The following is a 22,121-nucleotide window of genomic DNA, read 5'->3' as shown; positions in this document are numbered from 1 at the left end:
TTACACAAGTTTACGTTTGTATGATGTTACGAAACACATTTAATTTCAGATTCTTACCTTAGTTTGCTCCGAAAAGTTATTGATCTGAAGCTTTATTTGTAGCAAATATTATCACCGAAGGTTTAGGATCTCTGTCTCCGATTTGGTATAATGAACTTCAATTCAACTTTGAAGAGTCGTGAAAAATCTGAAAAAGAAGTGTGTGGTGCCGATGGCTCAAAACTGTGTTGGGTGTCGACTGGAGCTCATATAAATTTTGAAGAGGAAAAAAGCTTTTGATAGATTATGTTAGTCTTGAAATTATTAAATATATATTAGGATTATTGGATAATAATAATAATAATATATCTGTATTAGAAAATTAAGAATTGACAAAAATACCCACAAATGACAAAACTATTGAATTTTACATATTTGGATTAATTTTCAAAAAATTTCATTTTTTCATTTTTTTATTTTTATATATTTTTTCGCCAGTCCGATTTGGTTTTAAACCGTAATTAAAATTCTCAAACCTAAACCAAACCATTTTGACCGGTTTGGTTTGGGTCAAAACTATTTCGTTGATCGGGTCCACGTGGAACCAAACCGACGGTTTCTAAAATACGGTTTCGATTCGATTTTCCGATTTTGCAATTTTTGCTTACAGCCCTAGTATGTAAGTATTGCCGGATAAAAATGGCACGGTAAAAGGAATCGAAACTAACCACCTCAACATGCATTACGAGAAATGTTCGGCCAAATATAGAGTTATAGGTCAAACACAAATATACTTTCATTTCGGTACTCCTTGTAGTACTAGTTCTACTACACTCAGCACATGGATATATTCAAGAGAAAAATGCCATGAAGGAATGGTCAAGTTCATAGTTAGTGTTGAGTTGCTGCTAAGTATGGTGGACAACAAATATTTCAAGAATTCATGCAAGATTATCTTCAACCAATGTCCATTCCAGAAAGTAGAAACGCTCTTTTTGTTTTGATTGCATTATTATTTCATAAGAACCGAAAAAAAAAATGTCAATACTTGATTTATAAAAATATGGTGGTGTTATATCTTTGACATCTGATTTATGGGAAGGTATTAATAAAAAAAAATGTTACATTGGTGCAACTGTTCACCATATAGATCCCCCATCGGTAATGCATAAAAAAATAATTGCATTTAGAATAATTGAGTTTCCTGGTAATGCTAATAATATATTTAATGCTATTAATATATTTAATTGAGTATCCTCACAAGCACAAGGGGGGAGCCAAGCTCTACCCACGAGCATGAGCTTGTGCTTTGACAAACCTGAGCTCATGAGCTCAAGGGCCGAGCCGAGCCGAGCCATTGATACTCCTAATGTGACTTTTGTAAAAGAAAAAATTTGAAGGATGGTTGATTCAAATGAAAAAAATTATCAAAAATTTGGATATGCTGAAAATTTTTGTTGTTTAAAACAAAAAAATCAAGCTAATTTATCATCAAAAAAGATATCATGATATCACTTCTTCAGAAAATCTGAAGCAAATAAAGAGATAAATCAATTAGCAGCTATTTTCTTGAAGACCTACCACAAGTAAAGTTTAAATTGCTGGAAGACATAATCGAAGTTACTGAAATTACTATCAAGGACGAGGGATAAAACAATGATGCTCTTTCTAGAATATAATCTTCCTAAAATATAATAGGGAAACATGTAAAATGTGTAGCTATTATTTTTTTCACATGAATAATAATCTAGAATGATGAAATTGGATCACAATTTCCACTGACATCTGAAGCTATAAATAGGTCATAGGATTAAAAAATGGAACTGTAAGAAAAAGCCTCCTGTTGGACAAACCAAAGTAGGCATCCACTTCCCCTTGTACTTATATCCAAGCTAGAATAAGCCGTACAAGAGCAATTTCTAAGGCAGCAAAGGATTCTGCTTCCATACGTCGCCGATGTACTCTAGGTTCTAGAATAACGAATGACTCTGGTAATGGTTTTCCAATGTGAACAAGGATAGGAACCTTTCCATGGACAGGATTCAGTTCTGAAAGTAGACGGCTCTTGTTAAAGATATCTTCTTCAATATATTCATATTCAATGCCCTTCAGTATTAGAGCCCACCTGACCGGCTGACCTGATGAACAAATGGACTAACCAAGAACCCTACAAGTTTTACAGCACTATCCTTATCATTTTCCATTGTGGCTAGGGTTTTCTGAATCTCTCTCTCTGTGACTTTCTATAATATTTTTATTCCTACAAAATGGATACTATAAATAAATATAGGGTTGTTTAAATGAATTTGGACTTGTCTTCAATTTCTTTGTTATTCAACAAAGCCGGGCCAGTCATTTTCAAGAATTTTATGCTGCCCACTAATGAAATGTTGGACTGTTTCCAGCCTTAAACATCTTGGCCTTAATCGTATTCATCTTTGATGTTAACTAGGTCTTCAAACCCCAAAGTAGGCATCTACTTCCCCCTGTACTTATATCCAAGCTAGAATAAGCCGTACAAGAGCAATTTCTAAGGCATGCTACCTTGCGTCCATTCAGTGTCATACTCTCGTTAAACCAAGAATATTGTGTGTGGCAATTTAATACCAGAATTCTTGAAAAATACGTCTCCATTTTGGCAATCCAAGGGCGTTCTGCAATCACACCCATTTGACAAATCTGCATTTTCCCATCCTTCTGGATCTTTAGGCTGAAATCTATCTAAACATCCACAAACTGGAGAATTCGCATATTGCAACTACCCAATGCACCACACAATCCACAAATATCGCAATTATCTGTTGGAGTAGTAATGTAAATCTCCCACTCTTGTGTTCGATTAATCCATGTCATGCTCTGTCCTAACCACTTTCACTCAAGGTAAATCTTGAAATAATTGATCTGTTAAGGAGTTCAAAAGAAAAGTACGCCTCGTTTTTTGTTTAGAACTAATCCATATATGTAAATAGGATTATACGTCATGTTTGGCTTCCCACTATAGCAGAGTTCATTCCAAGGTCCACTTTTAAACAGCACCAGCAAACCTTTTTTCAAGACATGTTGTGGATAACCAGTAGGATCAAAGTGATAAGTAAAATCTCCCGAAGATGGATCATCATTACTCTTCCATGATGATAGATACACTTCTTGACCAGTTCTAAAGCTCCAACCGAACTTCATTCCTGAGAAAATTGTATCAGCCGGATAATTAAAACTCTCGCGAAGACACATTGTGGATAACCAGTAGGATCAAAGTGATAAGCAAAATCTCCCGAAGATGGATCATCATTACTCTTCCATGATGATAGATGCACTTCTTGACCAGTTCCAAAGTTCCAACCGAATCTTTCACGACAAGGTTTCCTGAGTCCAGCAATTTTACGACCGGAGTTTTCACAGGTCATGATGTGTTAGAAGATGATATGATAATGCCATTAGTGTCGTTTTGAAGAACTAGAAGTCCTGGCTCGACAACCTTCAAGACTCCTGATGTATTTGTAAGTGGAACTTCTCTGTTGGCAACCCATACTACAGTCATAACTGCAATCGTCTTGTACCACATGCCCAAATATCGATTCGTGGAATTTCCAGGTCTAAAATATCCCAATTCAAAGGTTCCACCAGATGAAACAATGGTCTCACCATCTTTAAGGATCCGTGTAGTATTTATAGGATCCATTGTATTGGAAATCTTGTGGACAGACATTAAGAAGGTTAAGACAAAAAGTGAGGGAAAATCTGTATTGGATATCTTCGTGGTTCTAGTTCTGACAGTATCCCTGTCCGTTCTTCTTGTTTAATAGAAGTGTCGCATATTAACCGAGTATGAGGTGCGTGTAAACACGGACTAATGATCAAGAGGATTAAAATAATATTTCCATCGCAGAAAATGCATAATATTCTTCAAAAATCTCATGCCTCGACCTTTTTCGACTTTTCCCCATTTCCGTTTCCATTCCATTGACATTGACCTGGAATAAGCAGGTCTTTCTATTTATGCTTGCAGTTAATAATTGTCCGTTTTGCTTAAACGAAAATATAAAGCCCAAATGCTCAGAAATGTTTCACTCTTCTGAAAGCATAATAGATTAATCAGTACAGTTTAGTAAAAATCATGAGAATTTTATTACCGGACCTTCAACATATAATGTTATTGGTATTGTCGAAAAGAACCAGAAGTCCATGCTCGATGACCTTCAACATCCATGATGTATTGTTTAGCTGAAATTTTCCGTTGGCAACCCAGACTACAGTGCTCTCAGGTATCTTTTTGTACCAAATTTCGACGTATCAGTTTCACAGTTTAAGAATTGAGATGGAGTAGATTTTTATGTTAAAGGAAACCTAAATTTCCAAGAACTTGATTGACCATATCATGATGTGATGTGAAAATGAAGAATATATACTGTGGTGTGGAAATGAAGAATGTGCCGAGAAGGACTTTTATTTTTATTTATTTTTTATTGTCCTTTCATTCAAAGGTTACGTGGAAAACTGAAAAAATCCGAATCGATTAACCCTAATGAAAGCCCTAATTGCGGATTGTTTTCTAGGCGATTTTTATTATATAATAACTATTGCCTTTTGGTCTCATTTCAGATTTTTCCTGTCAAATTGGTCAATCCCGATTGATTTTATAATGTAAAATTAGACAAATATGTCAAGAGAGATGAGTTGTACCATTGGAAATAAAATTGCGGAAAAAAAGGCAATTTCACATAACCAGTTGAGAAACGATTCAATCACAATTTAAAATGTTTTCTAAAATTAAGATGGCTAGGGTAAAAAGGAAATTTTGTTGGTAATTATTGAAATCAGTCTAAATAAAATAATTTTCTAAAAATTAAAAATCCCTGAAACATTAAAATATCCCCAAAATATTATGGAAATGGGCACGAATGGTCCCTCACCTATGGCCTATGTGTGACTTCTGTCCCTAATGTATTTTCTTGTCATGGAAGTCCTCTACCTATGGTTATCTGAGTAGATGGTCCATTTTTACCACTTCCGTCCTTTTTTTCCCTTTTTTTTTGGTACAGTAGTTTTGATCTCTCTCTCTCTCTCTCTCTCTCTCTCTCTCTCTCTCTTTGGATTTAAAAAACTTCAATGCCCCCATTTTTATTTAAATTAAAAAAAAATGAAATGAAAAGAACAAAATATGCGTAGTAAACCGGCATAACAAACAAGTGTGCCATCACATTTTTTCAAGGGATATACAATTCAGTATGCGGGTTGAACAAGAATGATAAAAGATATATATTGGCAACTATTGTAACTTATTAATTTATCGTGCCTCTAATAGTGTAATGGTCACTTGGTTTATTGAACATGCTGCATTTGTGTTGGTTGAATTTTTAGCAGTAAATAAATCTCTTTCAGCGAAAAAACCAGGTTGTTTAGCTTGAGGCAACACACCTTCATTGCCAAACATGAGCACTACGGAAGACATGTTTGGCCTATCTTGTGGACATTGTTGAACACATAACAATCCCACATGGATAGATCGCAATACATCTGACAAATAGCCCGAGATGCTAAGGCAAGCATCGACTAATTCCAAAGATCTTCCTTCCTTATACAACATCCATGCCTGTACTAATTGAACTCAATTAAAAGGACCATCTTTTTGAATCCAAATGCTAAAAGGAATAATTTTGTTACTCAGCATACAAAAATAAGTACACTATACTTACATGTCCAAGAAGGTTGTGATGGTGATCTCTATGCGAAAATCCTCTATTTCTTTTGCCACTTACTATCTCAAGCACCATAACCCCAAAGCTAAATACATTGGATTTCACGGAGAATAGACCATCTATAGCATATTCTGGGGACATGTAGCCACTGCAAGATAAAATTTATCAGGAAACTAAGTTATAAGCAACAGAGAAGAATTTCATTTATTATCAGAAAGAGATTATTACTATGTTCCAACTACTCAGCTCGTGTTAGCTCCATTGTCATTTCCTTCAAAACTTCTAGCCATGCCAAAGTCTGATATCTTAGGGTTCATGTCAGAATCTAGCAAAATATTACTAGCTTTGAGGTCTCTATGGACGACTCTAAGGCGGGAATCTTGATGGAGATACATAAGTCCCCGAGCAATGCCAATTATAATGTGAAAGCGATTAGGCCAATCAAGCTCTATACTTTGCATTGGATCTGCCAAAAGTTTTTCTCTGCTCATGAGGATAATATATTTGTTGAATAATTGGAAATTAGAACTCCAATCCAATATCTATAACTACGTATCTTCAAGCATACAATAGCATAAAGATTCATCTCTTGCAAAAAATAATGTTCTGTACTCTATTATTACAATTCATTAGAGATTTGAATAACATGTGAAACTTTTTTATATCATTATGTGGAATTGATACTTGTGATAGAATGTGCTATTGAGTTGATTGGGTGATGTGAACATTTCTTACCAAATAGAATCAAGTCAAGACTTCTGTTAGACATGTATTCATAAACCACCATATTTTCTTCTCTTTGAATGCAGCATCCTAGAAGCTTCACGAGATTTCGGTGCTGTAGTTTAGCCATACAGATTGCTTCATTCTTGAACTCATCAAGTCCTTGTCGGGAATTTCTTGAAAGTTGTTTGACAGCAATTTCTTGCCCTTCCTCGAGTAGGCCCTACATCAAAACTTATGCATGTTAGGTATTTGTTTTGGGTGACGCTACACGTACATCAGGGTGTCCATAAGAGTATCCACCCCCTTCACACGGAGGGCGATCTACTTCAAATAAAATATAATTTGTCCGAAGTGGGTCTCCCTCCATGTAAGGGGGTGGACAACATTATGGACACCACATTCTGTACAAGAACAATCTAGAATGATGAAAATGGACCACAATTTCCACTGACATTGGAAGCTATAAATAACCCAATAGGATTAAAAATGGAAGTGTAAGAAAAAAGCCTCTTTTATTGTACAACAAGGTGCAATCAACTATCTTTCCTAATAAATTGTAATTTTCTCCTCTGAACTATCCTTACAATTAAAATTACTCTTTTCTATTTCTATTTATATTTCTATAAATTTTCCCTCATACAAAACTCTCCAAACCATTTCAATCTAAATCAAATTTCACCTAATTATAATATAACCATTATTGGTATCAGAGCTATGTTTGATTTATATTGAGCGTAAGCTTATATCATGGTTGACGCTTTTTGCTCATATATTTCCATCCCAATGTTTCATGAAGATAACTATGAGTTTTGGTCAATTAAAATAAAGATTTTTGTGTGCAAATTTTGTTGGTTGTCATCGGTGACTGTTTAAAAAAAAAAAAATCTGTTGCATATGACTAAAAAAGAATCAACAAAAGGATTTTCTAGCTTTTCTTGCTCCACAAATGAGCTTAACTAATGAATATTTCCCAAGAATCACAAGAGCTGAAATGGCAAAAGCAACATGGGATAAATTGAAGGAGGAGTTCTTCGAAAATGACAAAGTACGCACTTACAGGCTTCAAACTTTAAGAAGGAATTATGAAAATCTAAAAATGGAAGATTTTGAGACTATAAAAGATTATTGTTCAAGAGTACTTGAAATTGTATAAACTAAGAGCTTATGGAGATGACATTTTTGAAAATGAAGTTGTTGGAAAAAAATTAATTACTTATATAGAAAAGTATGATCCATCATTGCAATTGTTGAAGTGTTTAAAAATATAGATAATTTAACAGCTGCTGAATTAATGTGTTCACTATAAGCTCATGAAAAAAAAAATAGAAAGATGCTATAAAATTGACATAGATAATGCTTTTCAATCTAAAGTTAATATGTGGTCTCAGAAATTAAAAGAATGTGAGAGAAAATTTAAAGAAAATTCTAAAAACAAAGAAACTCAAGGAAGACAAATTGATAATATAACAGCAATTATCTTCCATGTGGCATAGGGGTGGTAATTGGTCAAGCCGAGAATTTGATTGAGCGACAAGTGGATCGAGCCCATGAGCCACGATTGGGGTCCCCAACGGTCACTTTGACTATATATGATTTTTAAAAAATTCTACAAATCTGTCATCTACATTTCACAGTCTAAATATCTCATTCTCAATTCAATTCAATATTACTCATACAAACACAAGTTACACAATTGTTTATTTTTAATTTCATTTTTTTTTTTCACTTCGTTCTCAATTCAATTCTTCATCTATTATTTTCTATTTATACCTTCCAATTTCTTTTTATAAGTGGATGACAATGGCTATGTTGAGGTTATGTTTGGTGGTGGTAACACACCATTGACACCACAATTCATGTCTCCTATGTTCGATAATAATTTTATCGATCTTAATAACATCCCAATTTCGATGATTTGGGGATTGAAGATTTGCATGGGAGTAGTAAACCAATTGATTTGGATAACATTGATGAAGAAGAACTCAAAGTAGTTGATACGAAACGTAAGGAAAATTTAAACAAACTGCTTCAAATTGGTTTTGACGGGTCATCTAGTAGACGAAATCAAGAATCCAAAGCAGTATGTAAGTATTGCCAGACGAAATTGGCATGTCTAATGGAATCAGAACTACCCACCTCAATCAGCATTATAAGAAATGTTCAGTCAAACATGGATTTATTGGTCAAACACAAACACAACTTCATTTTGGTACTCCTAGTACCCTCAACACATGGATCTATTCAAGAAAAAACAGTCGTGAAGCAATGGTCAAATTTGTAGCCAGTGTTGAGTTGTCGCTAAACATAGTGGACAATAAACATTTCATGAAATTCGTATAAGATCATCTACAACCAAGGTACGTTCCAATAAGTAGAAATAATATTTGTTCTGATTGCATTGATTATTTCACAAGAAAAAAAAAGCTAATACGTGATTTACGAAAATATGACGGTGTTATATCTTTCACATCATACTTATGAGAAGGTATTAATAAAAAATATTATATAATTGTATCTACTCACTATTTAGACCCATTATGGGTGCATAAAACAATAATTGCATTTAGAATAATTGAGTCTCCTCATGAGCTTGGCTCGACCCAGGAGCAGCTCGAATGAGCCTGAGCTCGGCTCTTCTTGTGAACATAAAGGCCGATTGCCACTCCTAATGTGACATTTGTAAAAGAAAAAGTTATATGAAGGACTTTTGGTTCAAAGGAAAAAATTGTCAAGTATTTGAAAACGAAGAAAAATTTTGTCGATTAAAATAAAATCATCAAACTAATTTATCAGAAGAAAAGGATATCAAGTTTCACTTCATGAGAAAACAAGAAGCAAATAAAGAGATAAAACTCAAACAATGCAAAACGGCAATCCACTATCTTTCCTAATAAATTTTATTTTCTCCTCCAACTTATCCTTACAGTTGAAATTATTCCTCACTATTTCTATCTTTACAAATCATCTTCCACTCACTTTTCACGTGACCAGTGCGATATTGTTGTGTATTAAAAGACTTCATTTTACATGAAAAGAAGAGTAAATTTCCATATGAATATGCAAACAAAATATTTAATGCTGTTCATCGATTGAACATCCATAAATCTGGGACAAAACATAAATATCTGAGAGCATAGATCCATAGAAAAATTATAAATGAAAAATGAAAAAAAAACTATTACCTTGTAAACAGGTCCAAACCCACCCTCTCCAAGCTTGTTATCAATTGAAAAATTATCTGTAGCTTTAGTTAATGTATGTAGATCAAACAGTGGTAGCTGTATGTCTTTGTTGTGAATTTCATCATTTTTACGGTTCATAAAGTTGTCTACTAGCCAGCCTGAAACAAAAGAGTTGAATTGGAAGTAAAAGAAGGAGCTTTGTTTCTCCAGTTGTCTTCAGTGGAAAATGGTAGATTTTTCTTACCTCCTTTTCTCAGCATATGGTTTCTTTTCGTCCTTTTCCAAAGAAACAGCATCAGACAAAGCCCAAGCAGAACCATTCCTATTGACAATGACAAACTTACTTCGAGAACTTCTTTTTTCCTATCTTTTAACTCTGCAAATTTTATATGCAAATGAAAAATGGATTAATTTTCATTGATGTTAAAACCTTGAAAATGAGAAGAATACAAATCAATTGAATAGGAAAAGAAGAGTAACTTTTATTTTTATAAATTCTAACCTAATTCTGAAGAAGCCGTCCTGATGTAAATATCTTGGCCTTCCTCATATAGTTCTTTGATGTTTACTAGGTCTCCAAACCAAAGTAGGCATCCACTTCCCCCTGTGCTTATATCCAAGCTAGAATAAGCCGTACAAGAGCAATTTCCAAGGCATGCTACCTTGCATTCGTTCAATGTCATACTCTTGTTAAACGAGGAATATTGTGTGTCGGGCAATTTAATATCAGAATACTTGAAAAATACGTCTCCATTTTGGCAATTCAAGGGAGTTCTGCGACCACACCCTTTCGACCAATCTGCATTTTCCCATCCTTCTGGATCTTTAGGCTGAAATCTATCTAAACATCCACAAACCGGAGAATTTGCAATATTGCAACTACCAAATGCACCACACAATCCGTAAATGTCACAATTATCTGTTGGAGCTGTGATGTAAACCGTCCACTCTTGTGTTCGATTAATCCATGTCATGCGCTGTCCTACACCACTTTCGCTCAAGGTAAATCTTGAAATAATTGAACTGTTTAGGAGCTCAAAAGAAAAGTACGCCTCATTTTTGTTTAGAATTACTCCGTATTTGTAAATAGGATTATACCTCAAGTTTGGAGCCCCGCTATAGCGTAGTCCATTCCAAGGTCCACTTTTAAACTGCACCACTGAACCTCTTTTCAAGACATGTTGTGGATAACCAGTAGGATCAAAGTGATAATTAAAATCTCCCGAAGATGGATCATCGTTACTCTTCCATGATGATAGATACACTTCTTGACCAGTTTTAAAGTTCCAACCGAACTTCATTCCGGAGAAAATTGTATCTGTCGGATAATTAAAACTCTCCCAGAGGAAATTCTCGGGGTCATCATCATTTGCATCTTTCACGACAAGGTTTCCTGAGTCCAGCAATTTTGCCACCGGAGTTTTCACAGGCTGTGATGTGTTAGAAGACCATATGATAACGCCATTAGTGTCATTTTGAAGAACTATAAGTCCTGGCTCGATAACCTTCAAGACTCCTGATGTATTTGTAAGTGGAACTTCTCTGTTGGCAACCCATACTACAGTCATAACTGTCATTTTCTTGTACCACATGCCCACATATCGATTCGTGGAACTTTTAGGGCTAAAAAATCCCAATTCAAAGCTTCCATCAGATGAAACAATGGTCTCACCATCTTTAAGGATCTGTGTAGTATCTATAGTATCCATTGTATTGGAAATCTAGTGGACAGAAATTAAGAAGGTTGAGACAAAAAGTAAGGGGAAATCTGTGTTCGACATGGTTCTATTTCTGACAGTATCTCCGTCTGTTCTTCTTGTTTAACAGAATTGATATATAAAAAAAAGGTTGAACCCCAACTTGAGGGTTTTCACCGCTCCTAGCTTTGTGAGAGAACAGAATTGATATATGTACACATGGATTAATGATCATGAGTATTAAAAATAATATTTCCATCACAGACAGGCAGAATATAATATTCTTCAAAATTCTATGCATGCTTCGACGTTTTTCCACTTTTCCCTTATCCATTCCCGTTGACATTGGCCTGGAATAAGCAGGTCTTTCTATTTATGCTTGCAGTTAATAATTGTTAGTTTAGCTTAAATGGAAAAATGTCAACAATAATTTTTAAAATGTCAACTATAATTTGTTTTTTTTTTAAAACTATATCAACTGTAATTATGTATAGGCGAACTTGTGAAAATTTAATGAGGAAAATTAGGCCCAATCTTGTGATTATATGAAAAGTAGAAAAATTCTTTTCTTTTTAAAACTAATTTCAACCGCAAGTCAATACCCCAAAATCCTTTCTATTCCTTCCCCGTTTTCTGTCCCTATTCCTTCACCCAAACTCTAATGCTTGGGAGTATTTTTTGAATTGGTTTTGATAAAATTGGTCTTCGGTGATTTTTAAATTATAATGATTCGGCCTCTATGCTCAAGTTGTTAACTCACGTATTGTCCCCTATGAGAGAACCTGAGTCTATCTTATGCCTTATGATTTTTATCGCATCCTCAAGATTCGAACTCATGGCCCTTCCATTAAGAGATATTTAAGCTAAGTACTGAGAACAATGGGAGGTCATGTTTTCGAAACTTGGGGAACGCAACATGAAGTTGGGAGGGATAAGAGGACAAATGCCCTCCTAAATCGAACAGTACATAAGAGAACGATCGAGCAGAAGGCTTGGATCATTACAAAAAATGCACATTTTCATAACGATTGAGTCTCTATGTCTAAACAGTTAACTTACGTACTATCCACTTTGAGAGAGCCTAATCATTTTATCCCTCACTAATTTTTTGTAACAATCCAACTTCTGTGTTCAAGATATTAACTTATGTACTGTCCGCTTTGGAAGGATATCTACCCTGACCCAGCCTTTGAGTCCAAACCATTAATTTACATACTATTCATTTTGGGAGGAAATTTTTTATCCCTCACAACTTTCTGCCGCGTTTCCAGGATTCGAACACATAACCTTCCCTTAGAGAGATTTAAGTTGTATCCTAGTAACAATTAAAAAATTTGTAAATATGAAATAAAATATAAGTACTAATATTTCACCTCCAAAACTGTAAGAAATATGGTGTAGAAATAAAAAACATAAAGCTCCAAATTCAGCAGAAATTCAAATCCACCAAGCTCCAAATCAAGCAAAATCGAATTTATAAGCGGAAATCTCGTACAAATCAAGCCCAAAAGAGATCAAGAGTTGCTTCAACTACCTTTTTCTTCAAATTTTTTTCCTCCAAATTTGTAAATAATCAATTCAAATCTGTAGGTTTGTATTATTTCTAATTTTTTATTCAATTAGTTCATATTTTGTTTCATTTCATTTCATTTCATTTTTTTATTTTTGGTTCTAGCACATATGATATTTCATCTTTAGATTAAGAATTTTGAGTTTGTCTACAGTAACATTTAGATTTGTGTGAATTCGATTGAGTTAATATATATGAAAAATCAACTTTTTTTAATCAATTCAAGTGATGCATGTAAGGTGTTTAAGAAAATGAGAAGGGAAAAGTGGCGCACTCTCACTTTTTGAAAAGTTTGCAACCTATCTCATTTAAATTCCTTTGTTTCAATTAAATACATGCAAACAAGTGTGTTTGTGAAAATGTAAATATGGATATGAATTGAAACATTGTTTTATATTAAAAAGTGATATAATATAACACTTTATTTTGTATTTTACATATGAACTAAGATTTTAAATTTTGAAGATGACATTCTGCGACTTTTTTTTCTAAAAAGATCGCAGCTTATCTCATTTGAATTATTTAGAATCAATAAAAGAAATGCATGTATGTGTAATTAAAAAAACAGATATGATTATGGATTCAAATCTTGTTTTACATTAAATAGTGATGTGATGTACCACTTTATTTGTATTTTTTGTGTATGGGTTAATTTGCTAAAAATTAAAAGTGACAAACTATGCAACTTTTTTTTTTTTTTTTTTTTTTAAAACGTCTCACATTATTTTATTTGTATTTTTTTTCACAAATATGGATATAGAATTAATGTTTCATCTATTATGGAGGCAAATAGAACAAGATAATGAATATAAAAGCAATAATATGATTGAAATTGTTGTTCTAATAGAATGCATAAACAATAACCGTTGTTAAAACATTGTCAAAAAGGGACTACGTTATCTTTATTGTCATTGATATGCAATCCCATCAATAAAACAATTGACATATCCTTATATTTACATATAATTTAAATTTGGTAACAATTTTACTTTTTCAAAGTGTAAAAAAGCGACATGGTTTTGAAAGAGCAATCCCATCAATAAAACAATTGGCGTATCCTTATATTTACATATAATTTAAATTTGGTAACAATTTTATGAAGTTCAAAGTGTAAAACAAAAAGAACCAGAAGTCCTGGCTCGATGACCTTGAACATTCATGCTGTATTGTTTAGAAGAAATTCTCTGTTGGCAACCCAGACTACAGTTCTAATAGGTATCTTTTTGTACCAACTTCCCACGTATCTGCTTGACAGTTAATCAATGAGGTAATTTTTTATGTTAAAGGAAACCTAAATTTCAAAGAACATGATTGATTATATCACACAGTGGTGTGGAAATGAAGAATATATATGTCGAGAAGGAATTTTTTTTGTTTGTCCTTTCATAAAGTAATGTGGAAAACTGGTAAAATCATAATTAATTTACTGATTACGCCGATTGCGGGTCGTTTTTCTAAGAAATTTTAATTATATAATAACTAAATTGCCTTTTGGTCTCATTCAGTTTTTTCCTATTAAACCGATCGATCCTGATTGATTTTATAATGGTAAAATTAAACAAATATGTCAAGAGCGACGAGTAGTACCCGTGGGAACAAAATTGTGACAAAAAAAGGCAATTTCACAAAACGACTTGAGAAAAGATTCAATCAAAATTTAAAATAATCAGGATTTAAATTTTTTTTTTTTTTTAAATTAGGATGGCTAGGGTTAAACGGAAATTTAGTTGGTGATTATTAAAATCAAAGAAATCCAAATAAAATAATTTTCTCAAAATTAAAAAACCCAAAAATTTAAAATTTCTCAAAATATTATGGAAATGGGAACAAATGGTCCCTATCTATGGCTTATGGGTGACTTCGGTCCCTAATGTATTTCTTGTCGTGGATCTACATACGATTATCCGAGCAGATGATCCATTTATTATGATTCCCCACCCCCCCACGCCCCTTTTGATTATAAAACTACAATGTCCTTACTTTTAATTAAATAAATAAAACTAAAATGAAACGATAAGAAAAGAAAAGAAGACAAAAAAGAAAGACGTGATCACTTGATTTGATTAAATGAGCTCTTTTATAATGAAAAGAGGTTTGGGTTGGTGGGCAGGGGGTTACTTGCAACAAATACAGTATTCAAACCAAGTTATTGTTGAAATTCAGATTAACAGTGCTACCTTTGGATAATGCTACCCTCAGGGGCATTTTGATACACTAAAACATTCCAAATCTAGATATTCTAGATTGGAAGAATTTTTCTCTTAAAATCATAAATACGAAATATCATTTTTTTTTAACATGATAAACATTGATGACTTCATTTATAAAAATAATTTGTACTTAATGAAAATTAAGACAGTTAAATTAAATATTAACTTCATCTTCAAAATGAAATCAATATTCATGTTAGTACTAAGTACATCTCACCATAAGTAATCGTTTTGAATCATTTTGCATTCATCATCTAAAAAAGGAAAAGATTAACGTGGTATAAGTTAACATTCAATAATTAAACCTTATGCATATGATGCATACCTATGATATACATAAAAATTGCTTTAAAGTAAATAGCTTTTCGTAAAATGTATCCCCTTTTCCTTCAATTTGTTTTAAAATTTAACATTAATATTGTGAGGTCGCTTAGTGTATCGTCTAGCCAATAAGAATGCAATGTGGCATTCTTATTTGGAACATGATTCAATCTAACAACAGTACTGCAAAATGATTAACATAAACATTAAACCTTCAAAACTAAACATTGGTCAGATTACGCCCCATTTTCCACTCACACTTATCGTGGCAAAGACATACACCTCTTAACAAAAATATTCGACATATATATCTTTTTAAATATTCTTTGACTCATTCACATTTGGAAATTTTTTAGTTCTTGGAAACTTCATGTATGCCTATAGATGCATTGACGTGCAAGAACGTCATGAGAAACATTATTGATATAAAACGTAATAATCAATTATCATATCCACATAATAGCAAATTTAGGTAACATATTTATACATTTAACAATGTAACGTATGCATGAATACAAAGGAAGATTTATTTAACTTGAGCCCTAGCGCGCACTTTTAAAATGACAAGTGGACATGTCCCTAGTCACCCATGAAGTCAACATGCCAAAAATTTAATATCATGTTGTGGATCTCTTTCTCTCATGGACATTAAACTAATACATTAAAGTATTATTTCAGAAACTAGCTAAAAAGTTGAAAGGTTAATGAGGGACTATTGACTCTTTAACTTTCAATGCCAATCAAAATAACATTAGGTCACAAACAAATTAAGACGTCGATAAAATTCTATGAATTAGCAAGTGACACTAATCCGAATAAAATCTAGATTTGGCAGCTAGTAGTATACATTGAACGAAGAAATAAAGTGCCACTAAATTAAAATAGATTACTTGTTTCTTAATTCCCAAGTTCACACTAACAGAACGTTGATGCCAGTGAAAAATCATTGTATAAAATTAGCAAACAATGAAATTCCATATTTTCTGACAAAAGAAAAATGCCTTATGCAAATCAACAAGAGTTTTCTTATAATTTGAAACTTAACCAATTCCCAGTTATCCAGATGATAGAATTAATCAACAAAAGAGTCAAATAGAAAAATAAAAAAGTGATTCTTGCTCAATTAAGATTATGCATAGATGGGCTCTGAATGGACCATGAAATCAGATGCAATTATATATGTGCATGTGTGTGTAATAATTTCATATCCTTATTCATTTAATCCAATCTAAAGAATTTCAGGGGTCCAATATCATGTTCAACATTAAAATAACCATAAAATAATCTTAAAATGAAGTAATGATTATATCTTCAATTGCAAGCATAATTTCAGATGTTGCCACAAAATTGGCGGTTTGAATACTTATAATGCTGTTGGAAAAGATCAGGGCATAATTTTTCCGTGTTATATAAAGTGTAATCCTACGTCTCAATGTTTTACAGCATGATTATGCTAATTTGACTTTACCCTATCAATTTACTCAATTCTTGCTCAATAAATAATTAAATTTCTGATTTGGCTCCATCAACCATTCTTATCCCGAAATTGGAATCAACTAAATTAGAAATTGGTGTCATCTAAATTAACTTAGAATACTTCTACTTAAAATGAAGGATTACAGGAATATGTCGAGATTGTTAATCAAATTATAAGTATACAGTATATTAAAAATATCATGCAACTTAATGCAAATTTAATGGACTTAAATGTATGTTAGATTTATAATTATTTGGCATATTGATCGTCCAGGGCGTCTAAGGTACGTTCCATTGTAAAAATATAGTTTGTCATGAAGAATATAATTAATTAACTGGTAAAAGTAACATTAAAGAAATTAATCTAGATAAACATGATATTCACGAGAAATAAGCTTGCTAAGTTATAGGATGGACACCACTAATCAATGCAATGGCCACGATTTTATCTTCCATTTTCCTTTATACTCACCAATGATGAGTAGTAAATCAGCATAACAAGTGTGCCATCAAGGTTTTTATTTAATTTTGCTAAACATTAGATTTTAAGTAGATTACGATAAAAGTTGTGGTCCCATAGAATTTGTGATTGAAAATGAATTTGAGAAAAAATGAGTTCTAGAAAATAGGAACCAAATATGGGCTACTTGGAATGTTGATTTCTTGGTCCTTTTGGCAAGAACGACAAGAAAGCTGTATTAAATTACAAATGCACGATTTTGTTACACCAAAATCATCTCAGGACTGCAGGAAATATTTACTCTTTATATTGAATATGTACTACAAAACTGTTAGAAGCAATTCTATTTGTGGATGATATCAATAAACTAAATGCACAACCATAAAGTGTGTATCAGTTACTTGAACTTGTGAAATGATCGATGGCAGGATTTCCAATAAATAGTCTGAGATAAGCATCGAATGATTCCAAAGATCTTCCTCTCTATAAAACAGACATGGCTGCACTAATTGAACTCATTTAAAGAGGGCATTTATTTGAATCCAAATGCTAAAAGAACTAATTTCGTTATCGGGAACATAGAAATAAGCAAACTGTACTTACATGTCTAAGAAGGTTGTGGTGACCACTACGAGAAAATCCTCTATTACTTTTGCCGCTCACAATCTCAAGCACTAGAACATCAAAACTAAATAAACTGATTTTATCAAATAGGCCATCTATTGCGTATATATTCTAGTGACATGTAACCGCTCAACAGAAAAAGTTTGGCAGGAAATTAAGTGGCCATGTAAGCAATAGACAAGTATTTCTTATATTAAAGCATTGAGATTCTTACTATGTCCAACTATTCAACCTGTGTTTGCTTCAGTCTCATTTCTTCCAATACTTCTATCCATTGCTGTAATTTGATATTTTTGGATTCATGTCAGAATCTAGAAAAATATTGCTAGCTTTGATGCCTTTATGTATGATTTTGAGACAGGAACCTTGATGGAAATACATAAGGCCCCAAGCAATAACATTTTTAATGTGGAAATGCTTATGCTAATCAAGATGTGCACGTCCCACTGGATTTGCCAAAAGCTTTTCTTTGTTATGAGAATAATCTATGTTTTTGATACTTCGAATTCGGTTCCAATTTCTACAACTAAATAACTTCGAGCATATGTTGCATGAAACTACATCTGCAAAGAATGAGTTTGAGAGAAATTCAATGGGTTTAAGCTTCTAGGAGGGGATGATCTTGTATGAAATGTTTCCATCTATGAGGGGATGATCTTTTAGGAGGGTTTTGATTTTTTTAATTGTTTTAATTAGGATTTGTTTGCACTTTTCGTAGGGCTTTATGGAGAAAATGGAAGAAAAGGTTATATTTCAGTTGATATAAAGGGCATTGTGCCAAAACGAAAGGTTAGAGAGTATTGCGTAAATTCAGTAAAATTTAATTGGTGTATTTCATCAATTATCTAATCCAATTGTCTCGAAGGATTAGGCTTTAATTCCTTGTAATTAAGAAGTGCATAGACGTTTCTTGTTTATTAAATTGTCTTGCAGTGTGTTAGTTTTCTGCATAGTGACCTTATGTATTTTAATTTATGGTTGTAAGCAGTTCTTGCTGTACCAGTCAAATCCCTTCATTTAAAAGTTTAAATTGTTTAAAGACGATATAAATTTATCTGAAGCTTCTCTTCAAACAAGCTTAAACAAGTTCTTCTTCCTCAAGTCTCTTGTTAAAGGATCATTCGCAGTTTCAACATCACATTTTGCTGCAAAAGGTTTCACTGATCAAGTAATATAAAGCTCAAATGTTCAAAAAATGTTTCATTCTTCCGAAAGCGTAATAGATTAATCAGTACAGTTTAGTAACGATCACGAGGATTTTATGACCAGACCTTGATGCTTTAGTCAACGAAAAGAACCAGAAGTCCTGGCCTGATGACCTTCAATATTCGTGATGTATTTTTAGCAGAATTTTTCCGGTGGTAACCCAGACCACAGTGCCAAGAGGTATCCTTTTGTACCAAATTCCCACATATCAGTTTGACAGTTTATTCAATGAGATAATTTTTTATGTTAAAGGAAACCTAAATTTCAATGAAAATGATTGACTATATCACGCTGTGGTGACTAGTGTGGAAATGAACAATATGTTGAGAAGGAATTTCTTTGTTTGTCCTTTCATTAAAAAGTAATGTGGAAAACTGAAAAAACCCTAATCAATTTACCTAGTTTCAAATGAAAGCGCCGATTGCGGGTTGTTGTTTTAGGCAATTTTTATTATATAATAACTAGATTGCTTTTTGGTCTCATTCAGTTTTTCCTGTTAAATTGGTCAATCCCGATTGATTTTATCACTGTAAAATTAGACAAATATGTCAAGAGAAATAAGTAGCACCACTGGGAACAAAATTGAGACAAAAAAAGGCAATTTAGCAACAACTTGAGAAACGATTCGATCAAAATTCAAAATCAACAAGATTTAAAAAAATTTCAAAATTAGGATGGCAGAGGTTAAAATTAAATTTAGTTGTTAATTATAAAAATGAAAGAAATCCATATAAAATAATTTTCTCAAAATTAAAAATCCCAAAAACATTGGAATATCCCCAAAATGTTATGGAAATGGGCACAGTGGTAACCTATGTTTATGTGGGGACTTCAGTCTCTAATGTATTTTCTTGCAACAGATGTCCATTTTTTTTTTTTTTATTTCCGTCTTTTATTGTACAGTGATTATGGTCTCTCTCTCTCTCTCTCTCTCTCTCTCTCTCTCTCTCTCTCTCTCTCTCTTTTATTTCTTTTTTATTAAAAAGACTACAATGCTCTTTGATGCTGTCAAAAATCTGCAACTGCCAAGTCTGAGCTTGACTATTGAAAGTGACCACGAACAAAATCTCCAATACCTGAAACAAGGGATCAATGTGTATCCTCGTTGCCCTTTCAATAATGAAGTTAGCAAAAAGGGAAGTTATGCAAAAGGTTATAAACTAAAAGCGAGTAAAAGCATATCCTAATAATGGATGAGTGCCTGGTATTTATACAAGTAGGTGGCCCAATCCTAATAGGATTGGGATACGTAAGTGTTGATTCTGTTTGAGAGTTATATAAGGCTTGGAAGTCCTTAGGAGTTGGACATCATCATTTGAAAGGATTACCATTGATGGATAAGGTTAGGACTCTGGTGGTGGAGAGAGTGACATGAGGGAAATGGAATAGATGAGAGAGGGAGCAGTGGATATGATTGACCCGACCTCGAATATGTTAAGACTTGAGGTTCCATTTTAAAATATAGACATTTTTTAAGAGAAGTAACCCAAACCTTTATAAATTGGTCTATATTTTTATCTTTATTCGATGTGGGATTATATCCCTTAACACGTTCCCGCAAAATGGTGGCTTGTTTTGAACAGATCAATCTTGATATTCGTATATTCATTTTTTGAGACTTAATCGGATCAAATAGCTCGTTGGAGTTTAATGGGCTCTGATACCATGTTAAGATTTAGAGTTCCATCTTAAAAGATAACCTTTTTAAGAGAAGTAGCTCAAATGCTTATAAATTGATCTATATTTTCATCTTTATTTGATGTGGAATTATATCCCTTAACAGAGTATGACAAAACCTCGAGGATGCTTGTAGTAAAAAGGAAATCAAGGTCCTCAAGCTCCAAATTACCTTTCATGGTCGGAGTTAAACATGAATTGTCAGTCTATGTCAAGAAACCTAATAAAGAAAGAGGAGAAGGGTAGTGACAGCACAAGATGCCTAACGACCTCAAACTCAAGGTTGAGCCTGACCATATAAGACCAAGGAGAGTGCTCGAGATTATCATGACCTCGAGCCCAGGGTTTGAGGTTGTTGGGCAATGGGCATAAATTGTACACATGTAATACCTTCATTTAGTATTAAAAAAAAAATTCAAACTTTAGCCAAAATAAATAAATAAATAAATAAATAAAAAACAATAAAAAAAAGAAGAAGAGAGAAGCGGTGGATTGATTTATATCAATCCACCCATGTTCAAAACCTATCCATTTCTCCCACAAACACACACACAACACACACACCAAGAAAACGAGAGCAGGGAGAGAAAAGAGGAAGAGAAAAGAGAAAGAAAGAAGAAAAAAAAAAGGAGAACAGGAAAAAAAAAAGGAAAGTTCGCCTATGTTGTTAGAAAATAAGTGATTTACGTTATTAGGCTTGAATTCCTCAATTTTGAAATGTAAGTAAAAAGTTACTTATTGTCAAGTTATGTTTGATTTTATAGTTGTTAGATTAAATTCAATTTTATTGAAGGGGTTAAGTAAAATAAACTTTGAAATTGAGTAAGATGATAGAAAAACTAGTTTTAGTGATTAAATGGACTATGAAAATTGCTTAAACGTGAAATGATTAAGTTTGGGTATCGTCTATTTAATTATTGAAATTATTTAAAATAATTAATTCTTTATTTAAAAATTATATCGTATTTCAGGCGACGATACTGACATCAGAACAGCTTACCAACTGGGTTGATTTTGCGAACATAGTACTGTGAGTGGAAAAATATAAATATTTTTAAAATATTTATAAACTAAGTATATTGTCAAAGTATGTGCAATTATGTGTTCGAATTATATGGTTATTATGGAAATCTCTTTTATTACGATACATGTGGAATATCAAAGATTATTTATGGTATATTTGTGACTTGCTATGTAAGACATGTGATATTGAGATTTGGTTGGTATGTGAGACATGCAATATTGAGATCGGCTAGAAAAGTATCCATGATTATATACTTCTTCTAGTTCACAGAGG

General features: G+C 32.9%; 1 pseudogene; it reads right to left on the bottom strand.

Moving 5' to 3' along the window:
• Positions 1–5,263: 5,263 nt before the first annotated feature.
• LOC111370225 overlaps positions 5,264–22,121 on the bottom strand; it is a 34,655-nt pseudogene continuing 17,797 nt past the window's right edge.

Source organism: Olea europaea, chromosome 21, assembly GCF_002742605.1.
Source record: "Olea europaea var. sylvestris chromosome 21, O_europaea_v1, whole genome shotgun sequence".
In the NCBI taxonomy this organism is placed as follows: domain Eukaryota; kingdom Viridiplantae; phylum Streptophyta; class Magnoliopsida; order Lamiales; family Oleaceae; genus Olea; species Olea europaea.
Note: the sequence above shows the minus strand (reverse complement) of the source record. Positions and strands in the feature narration are given on the sequence as shown.